The sequence below is a fragment of the Octopus sinensis genome, linkage group LG9 (genome assembly GCF_006345805.1).
Source record: "Octopus sinensis linkage group LG9, ASM634580v1, whole genome shotgun sequence".
NCBI classification, from domain to species: Eukaryota; Metazoa; Mollusca; class Cephalopoda; order Octopoda; family Octopodidae; genus Octopus; species Octopus sinensis.
The window spans coordinates 32,602,310-32,616,889 of NC_043005.1; the positions used below are offsets into that span (position 1 = coordinate 32,602,310).

Sequence of the window (14,580 nt, forward strand, 5' to 3'; positions counted from 1 at the left end):
ATGAAGGATCTGACAACTGTGGATCAGCTCTATTCTTTTTGGTGAGAAAAAGATTTATTTCTCTTTGAAGCTTATAAAAACGAAACAGGACTTTACCGCAACTGAGCCATCTCAATTCTGTGTAGTAAGAAGTGTCTTTGAGAGCAAACCTAAAACACTTTAATACCTATGTAGTAATTAGAATCCATTTCTTCAAGGAAAGCCTGGAACTGTCGGTGATTAAGCCTATTATTCCGAATAAAGTTCACCACAGTTGTAATCAGTTTTAGTATGCAAGAAACATTTGTTTTCCACAGAGTGTTTGCTGATGTATAATGCAGTATATAAACAGAGCCTTCGGAAGCTGAAACTCCTCCAACTTGGTCTGGATTCACCCTACCAATCCCTTCCTCACTCCTGCCATGTTTTTTTGTTCCGTTGACTTTAACTCACCAAAGCCGATTCCACTGAAGGTTATAGTTTTGCAAAGTTTTCTGCACCTTTATGAAACTAACTTCTCTAGTTGTTGTTCCATGTATACTGCAAACGGATGCCATTTCTTCTATAATCTCAAAAGTTGCAATTGACACCACGAATGAACACAAGAAGCTGTGACATACTAGAGAGATGAGTGGACTCATCCATCGCAAGAGAATACCACAAAAATTTCTTAGCTTTCTCATGTATCTGTAACTGTATATTCTCTCCAAGTTCTTCTATTCTCCACACAACTCAACTTGCTGAAAGGCTGATACAGTCAAACATGTTAGCTTTTTCAGGACACAAGTCATTTGCTGCTTCCATCATGCACTCTTTTAGAAAGTTTCCGTCAGTAAATGGTTTTCCTCGCTCTGTCAACTTATTCACTATTTTGTAACTTACACGAGTGATAGATTCATTTTCAACAAACTATTTTGTAAAGAAATTCCTTTGAAATTCCAAACTACATTTCATAGATTCAAATTTCTCGGACTGCAACTTTCCAGAATATTTAGAATGTGTTGAGAGATGTTTTGCTTCGTAGTGATGACGAATAATGTACTCTTTCACAACAGCAACACTTTCGTTGCATATCAGGCAACTAGCCTTCTGGTCATTTGTTTCCTCAAAGAAGTACTTTTCTCCCCATTCTTTATTGAAAATGTGACATTCATCATCAATCTTTCTCTTCTTAGTAGCCATAATGATGGGTGAAGAAAAAAACAAAAGCAGTCTTAGGCCTCAGCATCAGATATTCTGGTTTTAATTGTAATCACTAATGACTAGCCTGAGGCATACGTGATGCACTCTAGTAATTATTATGGCATGGGAAATATGTAGCGCGTGACGTGACTGACTCAGTATACATATGACATGCATAAGCTAAGAAGTGTAAGAAGCAGTATAAAAGCATGTTTATTTTTTTCAGCATACGACAGCAGGCCCGACAAATTGACGTTGCGGGCTGGATCCGGCCTGCGGGCCATAGTTTGGTGACCCATGGTTTAGAACTGAAGGTAGATAAATAAAAGCTTTCTGGTTCAATGTTGTCTACAGTATATCAAGTTGTACTTGGACATATGCCCCCCCACATACACACACACATCTATGGTATATATAAGAGTGTATCAATAGCTTAAAGCTAGAAATAGATATTACTACTGTTGTTGGTTTTTCAAGTGAATAAAACCATCAGACAGGTCAGTTTCATACCAGATCTGCTGCTTACATTGAAGTCTTTTATTTAGTTTTGTGTAAACATTTTAGTTGTATACTCAGAAGTTTTCAACTTGCTGTGCATGGTGACTATTTCCGATCTATTGAGCAATAACTATTTGCCTGTAGATTTTAACTGCATGTTCTGTAAAGGTATTAAAGTGGTTTAGGTTTACTCTCAAACATACTTCTTACTCTTTTTTCCAAAATCTATACTACTATTACAAAACACTGAGAAATGGTAATTGGTGCACTTGGCACAAAACCTAAACTGTTACCTAAAAGACTGAAGGATATTAGAATTGAGACTTGCATTGTCACTCTGCAGCAAAGTGCAATCCTGTATTCAGCAAGAAATCTAAGAAAGATTCTTAAGATTTGAGGAAACTTGTTACCAAACCTCAAAGCAAAATCCTTGCTAACTAATATAGAATGTAATAGTTATAATAATATAAATAAAAAGTTGCTACCATTATAAATAAAACAAAAAGGAAATCTTGTTAAGCTCATGTTATCCCTTCCCTAATTTATGTTTTGTTGGCATATTTATTGGACACAAACTTATTATAGTTGTCTTCTACCTCCTAAATTTCACAGTTAGTGATGATGGTTCCCAGACTCACCCAAAAATATTTCTGATTGCATAGTTTCCTTACACCACTTCTAGCTGTAGTGCTATCTTGGTGTTTAATATCTCAATCATTCTGTGGCTATTTCTAACCAGTTTAGCACTCTTTGTTTTTCTGGCTTCAAAGTTAAGTTTGTGTCTAATGACATGGAGTATGGTTATTAATTTATGGCAACATAATGTGTAGTCATTAGTGTCAAAAGTGTTTTGGGGACTGTTCTATATTGACTGAATTTGATGAAGATATTGAATTAATACATCCAAGATAAAAAGCTTGAATGAGAAAACTGAAAATCAAAAATGAATGTAGTTACAATTTCTCCTTTTTCCCAGTATTGCTTGCCATTTTTGTACATTCTTACCGATTCTAAAGAATTTTGGCATGTCTTTACTAGCATGTATTTTTTTCTTCACTGGTAACAGTTTATCGAATATTGACTTCACCTTTCTGGCAAACATTAATTCTGCTGGTGAACTTCCTTATGGCATATTTAGGTTTGGTGTTACCCTATATACCATTAAGAATTGTTGGATTGTGACATCATCCATTACTTCCTTATTAGCGTTCTTTAAAGCTCTCTTAAAAGTGTCCACAAACCATTCACCCTTCTACTTGATCTAGGGTGATACAGTGCCATAGTTTTATGTTCTAACATGAACCTCTCGCAGCATCTTTTATACTCACAGGATACAAACTGTTCCATTATCAGAGACAATTATATCTGGTACACCAAATCTTGCGAACAGCTCATGTAAGAAGTTTATTATCGTATATGAGGTTGGTTGTTTACACCTTGCAATCTCAGGCCATTTTGTGTAGCTGTCACTACTATTAAGTAATAATATCCATTTACTGGACCTGCAAAATCGATATGCAATTGGGACCTTGGCATTTTCACTTCCAGTCAAGATTCACATTTTGTAGTAGGTAGTTTCGCTGCCAGCGCATATCCTCTGCAGCCTTTTACCAGGTTTTCAACTTTGTTGCCCATGCTTAGCCTGTATACAAAACTTCACATCAGCTCTTACATTCTAGAGATACCTGGGTGTCCCACATGGAGCTCTTTTAGCATTCTCTTCTGTAATGTCTGTGGTATGACCACCCTCGGAGCGTACATTAGTACACCATCACACATAGAGTACACACTCACATCTTGGTGGTTCTTTGCATCAGACCTTTATTTTCTCTTGTCGACCACAGTTTTCTTTTGTTTCATTAATAAAGTTGTCATTTTTCGCATTTATTTTTATTTTTTCCCAAAGTTACTGGCAGTTCACACTTGATGTTCCACATTACTTTTTTTGTTTCTGCTTCTGCTCTTAGTGCTGCGGTTATGGTGTCCTCCAGTGGTTCATTATTTCTCGGAATTAACCTAGAGAGACTATTGGAATGCCCCAACTTTTTTGTAGGCAGATATTACATTCTATAATCATAGGTTAATAGAATGGTACCCCACCACTGCAATCTGTTTACCATGTGTGTTGGAATTCCTTTCTTGGATCTGTATATCATTATTAGAGGTCTATGGTCTGTTTGGAACCCAAAACGTCTGCTGTGAATGAACCTGTGAAACTTTTTCACATCAAATATGACAGTCAACCCCTCTTTTTCAATCTGGCTATAGCTCTTTTCTGCCAGCCATAATATCCTTGATATGTGTGCTATAGCTTTTCTCCTGCCATCATCTCCTGCCATGTGTAGCACGGCTCCTGTCCCATACTTGCTAGCATCTGTAACTAGTATTATCTCTGACTTTGGGTCGAAATGCGTAAGATACAAGTGTGAAGTTAACACGTCTTTTAACTTGTTAAATGCTTTCTGGCATTTTTCTGTCCAAACCCATTTGGCATTTGTTTTTAATAATTCATTAAGTGATGCCTTTATCTTATGTATATTTGGGAATGCTTTAGCATTGTCTTGTTCGTCAGGGTTGGCATATTTCATATTGCCATTGCCCTTGCATCCAGTTTCATTGATTATTTGACCTAGTTATTTTATGTTTTACCATCAAAAATTTGCATTTTTCTTCTGTCAGTTTTAGCCTGTAATCACTTATTCTCTCAAATACTTTCTTTGTGTTCAATATGTTGCACCCGATGTGATGGCAAAGTTGCAATCACTTACATTACATCCATTATTTGTTGGAATATGGTGGGTGCCACTTCAGTATTGGTGGTTCACAGTGACACAGCTTTGTTTTCTCACATATATGCATTTATTCAGACAGCCAAAAAAAAAAAAAAAAAAGAATGTGTATATATGTGTGTACATGTAGGTGTGTATATATGTATATGTAAACATAGTCCTATATACCTGTGAACACTCCTGTAAAATGCATGCATATGCAAGGGTTTATATATATTTTGATGGCTCCTAAAAATATTTTCTCAATAATCTAATCTAAATGCTGTGTTGTTCTGGGTGAGAGCCAAACAATGCTGCTATATTCCACCATCATCTTAATTACTTTCTCTCAACAATACATTATTTCTTACATTCTTAGATCCTCTTTTGTTATTAACCATTCTTGCCACTGTTATTATCATCATCGTCATCATCATCATTATCATCATCAGTGATGTTGATTCTGTTATTCTTATAAGAATGTACATTTTATAGTATTATTTCTTTACAGTATCAGATTTGTCTTAAATGAGATCAGTGTGTGTGTGTTGTATGCATGTGTTGTTCACATATGCAAATGCACATAAGCAGTGTATCGGCAGCATGCTCACATTTTTGTGTGTGTGTGCATGCACACACACACATACACACACACATGCCCTCCCTTTCCACAAATTATGTAGAGATAATTTTGTTGTAAGTATTCTATTTGTCTTCTGTTGACAACATCACATTCAGCTTTATCAGAGGATGGATTAGATCTAGATATATGTGTTGTGATTAAATCTAGATGTATAAATTTTAAGTTGTTACTCTGTGTGTGTGTGTGTGTGTGTATACATGTATGTATATATGCACATGCAAACATAGTCCTCTGTGTGTGTGTGTATCTAAATATATAAAGTTCTTACTTGCTGATAACTTGAAATATTACTACTCTTGCATAACATGTTGAAAGCAAGATTTTTGTGATTTGACAAAATTAAATATACCCCAAAAAATTACTACCGACAAGTTGATCGTCATTAAAAGATTACATCAATGTAATATGGAATGTCAAAACATTTTGATCACTAATATTATCAAATGATTTAAGGCTAGCAGAATCATTAGCACAGCAGGCAAAATGCTTAACAGTATTTTCTTTGTTTTTACATTCTGAGTTCAGATTCCGCCAAGGTCAGTTTTGCCTTCCATCCTTTTGGGGTCAATAAAATAAGTACCAGTTGAATACTGGAGTTCAGGTATTTGACTTAACCCCACCACCAAAATTGCTGGCCTTGTGTCAAAATTTGTAACTAATATTATCAAATGATTTGAAAACAATGAAAGTTAGAAACATTTATGAAAATCAGGGTAGTTAAAATTAGGGTAATTAAAGGTGCATCTGCTACCCACTCTACCATGCCCTTTGCCCCCAGTGCTCATATTAAATTTTCCAGTGTCTTTAGGTGGTACTACTCACTTTGAGAAGCACTGTTTTAGTAAGATATATATTTAATTTCTGTTCAAACCTTGCATTTTATAGCTTCTTTCATTTCATGTGTGTGTGTGTGTGTGTGTGGTGTGTGTGTGTGTGTGTGTGTGTGTGTGTGTTTGTGAATGAGTATGTGTTGTTAAGATATTGACAGGAAGTGTATGTGTGCATAGTCCTTGAAAAGAACTGTCACTAAGAGACAAAATAATTGAGACTGAGAGTAGAGAGACGCTTATAGCTGGACATCTAGATTGGTTATTAACAACCAAGATTAAGGGGATAGTTGAATGGGAATGGGTGTAATGAATTGTGTTCTTGCTGATTCATTTATTGCTGAGGTTGTTGCACTTGTAGAAATGTTGTAATCATTCATTGCACCAAATTAGAAACTGGTGTAATAAATTAATCTATTCATTTGTGACAAATTACAGTGATCTTCCTTGACAATTCAAGTTATTTCATTGTATTTGAAGGAATTGAAATGAAAAAGTAGATTTGTTAAATCTTGTAGATCATGCCTAGTTATCTTTAGACAAGTATGTAACATCAGGTTAGGAATAAGAGAATTTGGTAGAATGGTGAGTACAGTTGCTAAAGTGAGGGTTATTGTTTCTTTTAATTTGTGGGCAGTTTGAGGAATAGACAAGTGTTTCTCAGACTGAAGAATCTTGGACTTGGTCATATACAAAGATTTGAAATGATGAAGCTAGTCTATTGACAAGTGATCCAACACTTGATAGAGACTGTTGGAAGAGGCATCTGTTGCCTAGGATACTAAAAACTGATTGACTGATTGAATTAGTTTATATGAGGAATGTGACATGATTAATCAAAGTCTGTTATTGAGAATTGTTCACTCAGATGGATTATAAATACTCTTATGACTGTGCACTCCAGTTTCCATTGGAATATTTATAGATTTTCAATGTGTAAAGCAGTATCAGAGAGAGATGGGGAGTGAGTGTGTGTGTGTGTGTGTGTGTGTGTATATATATATATCTCTCTCTCTTTTCCCGTCTGTCTTGATAGACAATGGGTCGCGCCAAGGGTGGGGCCTACTTTGATGATGAGCAGCGTCTGCTGTGACTGAACAGTCCAATTCTAGAGTGGCAGTCCCTGGTACAGTTGCTGCACACGAACATCGATGGGTACGTGTGGGGTGTTGCTGCAGTTGTCCTCCATATATATCTAGAGAGAGAGAGAGAGAGAGGAGCATCAGTGTGCACATGCATGTGTGTGTGTATATATATATATCTCTCTCTCTTTTCCCGTCTGTCTTGATAGACAATGGGTCGCGCCAAGGGTGGGGCCTACTTTGATGATGAGCAGCGTCTGCTGTGACTGAACAGTCCAATTCTAGAGTGGCAGTCCCTGGTACAGTTGCTGCACACGAACATCGATGGGTACGTGTGGGGTGTTGCTGCAGTTGTCCTCCATATATATCTAGAGAGAGAGAGAGAGAGAGGAGCATCAGTGTGCACATGCATGTGTGTGTGTATATATAGTTGAAACGATTATGAGGAAATCTTCCAGACTGATGTTGTGTGTTTGTTGACAAAGAAACTGATCATACTGACATTACTACACTTGTTTTTGTCCAAAGTATTTATTACTCATAAACCATTGCAAAATATTGATTTAGATAATAGATTATAGAATTTATTGTCCACAGTTACATATATCATCAAAGTTTTGTTTTAAAACTACCAAAATGCAATGGGAAAATTACTTGGCTGAAATTTTGATCTCATTTTTGTTACTGCAGTCCCACACTGCCTATAAGAGAGGAAATAATAGCAATAAAGATAATAATAATAATGATGATTTCAAATTTTTGCCACAAGGGCAGCTAGGGGGAGGTGGGAATGAGTCAGTTATGTCAAACCCCAGTGTTCAACTGGTATTTATTTTATCAACCCTGAATGAATGAAAGGCAAAGTCAATCTTGGTGAAATTTGAAGTCAGAACACAATGATGGGCAAAATACCACTAAGCATTTTATCCTGCGTGCTAATGATTCTGCCAGCTAACCACCTTTGTAGTAATAATAATGATAATCCTTTTTACTATTGACACAAGGCCAGCAAGTTCGGGGGGAGAGATTAAGTCAATTACATTGACTGCAGTCTATAAGTAGTATTTATTTCATTGAACCTGAAATGATGAAAGGCAATGTCCATCTTGACAGAATTTGAATGCCACACTTAATAATAATATAATAGTGAATTTATAACAATCTTTAATGATGGAAATCTTGGCCCAAAGAGTGAAATGTTTTTGTTGGCTGGAATGTGCAGGGCCTTCTGCTCTGAATAATCATGCTGCCATCTACCATACTGCATAAAAAAAAAACAACCACTCCCAATTTGCTATTGTATTGACTCCAAATCTCTACACTCCAAACATTATCATCATCATCTGGAGCCTGGTGCAGCCTTCTGGCTTCCCAGATCCCCGGTCGAACCGTCCAACCCATGCTAGCATGGAGAACGGACGTTAAACGATGATGATGATGATCATTATTATTATTATTATTATTATTATTATTATTATTATTATTATTGCTGCTGCTGCAGTGAACTGGCAGAATTGTTTTTAGCACACCAGATGAAATGCTTAGTGGTATTTCACCTGTCACTACATTCTGAGTTCTAATTCCGCCGAGGTTGACTTTATCTTTCATCCTTTCAGGGTCAATAAAATAAGTACCAGTTGAATACTGGGGTCGATATAATTGATTCATCCCCTCCCCCAAAATTGCTGCCCTTGTGGCAAAATTTGAAATTGTTATTATTATCATCATCATTATTGGAGTGGCTGAGTTAAGGGAAGTCTTTGGGGAGGCATCCAGTGTCTCAAATAAGTTGACCTATATATGTTGCGTTTAGATGACCTGCTTGAGTATGGCCATACTTTGGTATCCATAGCAGTAGCTTACTTGCCAGTTACACTTGATTTAATCAACTAGCCCCTTTCCCTCAAATTTCAAGCCTTGTACCTGTATTAAAGTTGTCTTTTTTTTTTCAAACTGTTCTCAAACATAAATTTCAACTTTCTTTACCAAGTTCTGTATTTATGTATATGTATATTTGTATTGTTGTGTACATGCATGCATACACACAATGACACACATACACATATGCACACTGTATTGTGCGTATATTATGTTGTTTGCATATTTGTGGTTCTGTTTTGTGTATTGTGTTGTTATGTGTATATTTATTTGAAAGCTGTTATTGCATAGGAATGAAATTTACTTTTAACACTAGATACATACATTAAGACATTATCCATTTCTTTGCTCAATGGATTCAGATTAACTGTTCACTGTAGTTACTTAAACAGAAAATGTTTCTCTAAATATTTTGAACTTCCTCTGTAGCTTCATATAAATATTTTTCAAATTTGCATTTTCCCTTTTTTTTCTCCTGCTTGCTTCCCATCAAGCAGAAATTATTTTCCTTTTTCCTCTATTTTATAAATTTCTTCAACCTTCTGAATAATTTGTTTTATTCCCCTCCCCCACCCTTCCATTCCAATTTTATTTTAACCCTTTTCATATCAACTGACCTAAAAATGTTTCTGGAGCTATGACACAAAATTACTGTTTTAAAGTGATCTAAATTATAATCTGTCATCAGAATTGTATGTTAATTTTTTCCAGATACCAGCTTCATAATGAGAAAGTTATTTTACTAAATTCTTCATTATTTAAAAAATTATTTGAAGCAAAAGCATTATATGTTGTCAGAAATATGGTAACAAAAGGGTTGAATTGATTCCAACACTTAGTTATCCCGAAATATTTTCTTGGATTTCTAGACTGAGTATTGTTACTGCAGCTAAAATTACCTACTTGTAAGTAAATATAAATAGATAGAGTAGTAATTAATTTTTAATTAGTTATAGCACACTCTTAGTGAAAAGTATTTCATCTAAGATGAACTGAGATGTGCCCTGGCAAGTATGTGTCTAATTACATGTACACACACTTACATGCATGTGTGTATAAACTATGTGCTTGTGTGTGCATATATATATGTATATATATATATATGTATATATACATACATACACACATACATGTATATATGTATGTCTCTTATCATCACCGTTTAACATCCGCTTTCTATGCTGGCATGGGTTGGATGGTTTGACTGAGGACTGGCAAGCTAGGAAGCTGCACCAGGCTCCAATCTGCTCTGGCAAGGTTTCTACAGTTGGATGCCCTTTCTAATGCTAGGGTACTTTTTACGTGCCACTGGCATGGGGGCCAGTCAGGCGGTACTGGCACTGACCACACTCATTGGGCTTGCCAGGTCTTCTTAAGCACAGCATATCTCCAAAGGTCTCTCTCTTTGCAGCCTCATTAAATGCAAGTGAGCCATCATCCACGCGGACATATTTCTCTCCTATGGCATCATGATTCTCTTTGACACACTATCTTGCAACACAATGCACTTCAAGTCTTTGGTCCTCATGATGCACACATACACACATGTATGTATGTATGCATTGTATATTTATACATCCGCATGCGTGCATATATATATGTACACACACACATCGTTGGCAATTTTCTTCCTCTATCTTCCCTTCTATTGGACTTTCCTCTGTTTCCGAAGAAGAGCATCTGCTCGAAATGTTAAACCATATTCCTTTCCTTTCCTGGGCATCTGCTAATACTTTACATGTTCCATGTCCTCGCGTTGTTTTTTTTTGTGTTTGTTCTACTTTTTGGGATTTACTATATATATGTGTGTGTGTGTGGTGTGTGTGTGTGTGTGTGTGTGTGTGTATATATTTATAGTTTAAATGTACAGAAAACAAAATGCTGAGACAAGCAGATGTTGTGAAAGATATTCTGTACTATTTTTGACTCTGTGTAATGAAATATTTGGTTTGAAGAATTGAATATATTTTGTCTGGATTTCTTTGAAATTCAATATATTGCAGTAAATTCTCTCTTGCGAATAGTCACTAACTAACCCCAATAGTCTATCAGTATCTATCTATCCGTTATGTGTTAATTACCTGTTTTTAATGACTGTTTTTCATGGCCACACTTTTCCACTAATCTTACCCTCCACTTATTATTTCTCTCTTACAACTCAACACTGAAGTCCAATATGTCATCAACAAAAAGACATTGAGTTGGATGAATTATAAGCATGCTGGGTGAAATACTTAGCAGCATTTTGTTCATCTTCAAGTTCTGAGTTCAAATTCCCCCAAAATGACTGGACTTGTGCCAAAATTTGAAACCAGTATTTCATAGACTAGAAACAATATTTACAACTGGGCCACTACATTCTTTCAGTCAACATTGCTACCTATATAAATATGGTTTACACATTCACCAAGATGAGGAAGCTTCACTGCTTTTCACTTTTTCTTTTTGTCGACTTATTTTTGTTTTTTCTTCTGTTAGGTCAGAGTGACATAAGAATCTATTGTTGTGTTTTCAAGCCACCCTTACAGACTGCTGCATTATTGTACTTCTAACATAACTGAGAAATATTTCTTCATTATTGTTACAATATTTCAGTTGCAGTAGTAATATTATCATTGAAATTAATGTGGCCAGCCTCTCATAACAAAACACATTTTTACACTATCTTCTTTGTTTTATTATTTTATGTCATTCAATTTGCTCATTTCCTTTGTCTATCTATCTACTTCCCCCCTCCCGTTGTAAATGGTTTCTAATTTAACATCTCTTTCATAATATGCAATGCTCACTTACCAAATTCTTGAAGACTTTTATCATCTACCTGAATAAACCCATTATTCAAAACAGTTTTTATGACTTTAGGGTTCTTTTTAAGGAAGGAGTTTCCCTTTCTATTATTTCTGATAGCAGCAGCTAATGAAATATCTCAGTTCAGTAGTTGATTGCTAGAACCAGAATGGTAGAACCCTTCAGTTCTACCATCCTGGTTCTGGCCAACATATTTACTTCTCTTTGTCTATTACATCTCTATGTTTTTGTTTTTAATTCCAAACTCTACAGTTTTGAGTTCAGACACCATCCAATCAAGTTGTATGCACGAAAAAAAAAAGATAGAAAATATAAGCAGTAGAAATATCAGGTTGAGTAAAAAGTAAGCAAATTTTGCACCATGAAGAATTTGTACCGGAATTTTGCAGAGTTTTCAAATTTTTTTCAACATTTTTGGCAGTTGTCTGATAAAACAGATATAGAGTTGCCCAAATGCATCAATAAATTAACATTGATATCTTTTTCACTGTTGTTAAAATCATCAGAAATGGAAATTTCAAAGTGCAATATTCGAGCAATTTTGCAATTCAACTTTAAAAAAGGATGTAAAGCAGCTGAAACTGCTCGCGATATCAACAAAACATTTGGTGAGGAAATGATCAGTGAGTGGTCAGCTCAAAAATGGTTTAAACAGTTTTGCAGTGGAGACCTGAGCCTTGAAGATTGCGAGCATATTAGATGCCTATCTGTCATTGATGACGGTTAATTAAAGACCGTCATTGAGAAAGATTCACGTAAAACCATGTGAGAACTGGGAAAAGAACTTTAAGTTAGTCAGAAAACTGCCTGCAGCCATTTGTATGTGATTGAAAAATCAAAAAAGCTCAACAAATGGATATCACACGATTTGAATGAAAATTAGAAAATGCACAGATATGAAATTTTGCTCATCACTTCTCCGTAACTAGACTGATCCACTTCTCGACTGTATTGTAATTTTCGATGAAAAGTGGATTCTGTACAATAATGAAAAATGTTCTTCACAGTGGTTGGACCAAAATGAAGCACTGAAAACCTTCCTAAACCTGAGCTCTTCAAAAAGAAGGTTATGGTGACTGTTTGGTGGTGTACTGCTCGACTCATCCACTATAACTTAAAACCCAAAAAGAAAACATTACTGCAGAAACATATTACAATGAGATTGTCAAAATTAATGAAAAACTGCTACTCCTCCATCCCAGACTGGTCAACAGAAGAGGGCCAGTCATTCTTCACGACAATGCCTGACTGACCACACATTTCACTAATGATGCTCCAGAAGTTGAGGGAACTTAGCTACAAAGTTCTTCCCTACCCAGCTTATTTCCTAGACCTTTCTCCTACCGACTACCACTTTTTCAAGCACCTTGATGGTTTCCTGTGAGAGAAGGAGTTAAAAAATCAAACAAATGCTGAAAGTGCATGCAAAGAGTGCATCAGCTCCAGAACTTCAGATTTTTGTGTTACTGGAATAAACAAACTTGTAACTCATTGGCAAAAATGTGTTGGGTGTAAGGTACTTACTTTGATGAATAAAATTACCGCCTTGAAATATGTTGTGATGAATTTCATGTTTCAAAACATTGCTTACTTTTTACTCAGTCTGATAGTTATCTTGATGCAAATATGTCCATGATGACACAATGTTTTTAACCTTTTTGATCCCACCCGAGACTAGCCATGCTTCTAAGATATGAGTGATTTGTTTCAGAGTGATCTAAACTAAAGACTTCCATAAAAATTTCACTTCAATTTATGTTCCCAAAACTAACTTAACAATGACAGTTATTTTACTAAATTTTTCATTATTTTCAAAATTAATTGAAATAAAGGCAGTGTGTTTCAACAGGAATATGGTAATTAAAGTGTTAAGATATTGGTGCATCATGATTGTATTGGGAAATATATTCAAATTCTTGGTCTGATATTGTTTTCTTGTTTTAAAACAATAACCTCATCTATTTAGCATTTTGTCTCTTTTTGCCATAAAAACTATTATCTAGTTTCCTCTTTCTTATAAAGATTATGAAATCACTTTTTAATTCTTCTCTGTCTTCTTTTTTTTTTTTCAGAGGCAATTTTTTTTGCACCCTCTACTTAGAAATTATAAATAATTGCCCTTTCCAATGTTCTTGCTTTGTCTTATAAACCTGCAAACGAGTGTGTGTGCCTATTCATCTATTTACTCGCACACACACATACACACACACATACGCACATTACTGTGTGATCAATTATCACAACAAATACCATAGTTGCTTCCCAGAAGTACTGCAAATTGTAGTAACAACAATTACTGCTACACCACAAGTAACAACAACAGATCGGTAGCCTCATTATTGCTAACAGTTTCTTTCTACACTTTTAGTCTACTCTTATTATTTACGCATGTCTACACACACAGTAAATATTCCTAAAACATACGCACACACACTGACATGTCAGAAGATCCACATTTAAGTTATTTTCTCTTTCAATATCCCCCCACTCACCATATGCAAAACTCATAACTTTATCATTATTCAACTTCTAGAACCAATAAGCTCAATAAATTTACATAATATTAATTCATATTTCATGATATAGTATTTATTTAATGTTATATCTATATATGTAATGTATATTTACATAGTATATATGTTATGTATATTTACATAGTATATATATGTGTGTGTGTTTGTCTGTGTTCTGTTGAATGTTATTAAATGAAAACATGAAATAATGGTTATGGTTTCTATCATAAATCTAACACAGATATGTATTTTTCATATATTTCTACCAAAATTTATTCATTATCAATACTTTTAGTCTCTATACATATTATAAATCATCATCATTTAACATCTATAGTCCATGCTGGCATGGGTTGAACAGTTTGACCAGAGCTGGAAAGCTGGAGATCTGCACCAGGCTAC

General features: G+C 35.2%; 1 protein-coding gene across 5 annotated transcripts in view; it reads left to right on the forward strand.

Moving 5' to 3' along the window:
• Window positions 1–14,580, forward strand: part of LOC115215371 (myocardin-related transcription factor B) — a 384,512-nt gene that overhangs the window by 213,291 nt on the left and 156,641 nt on the right. The gene's annotated exons all lie outside the window — the stretch shown is intronic.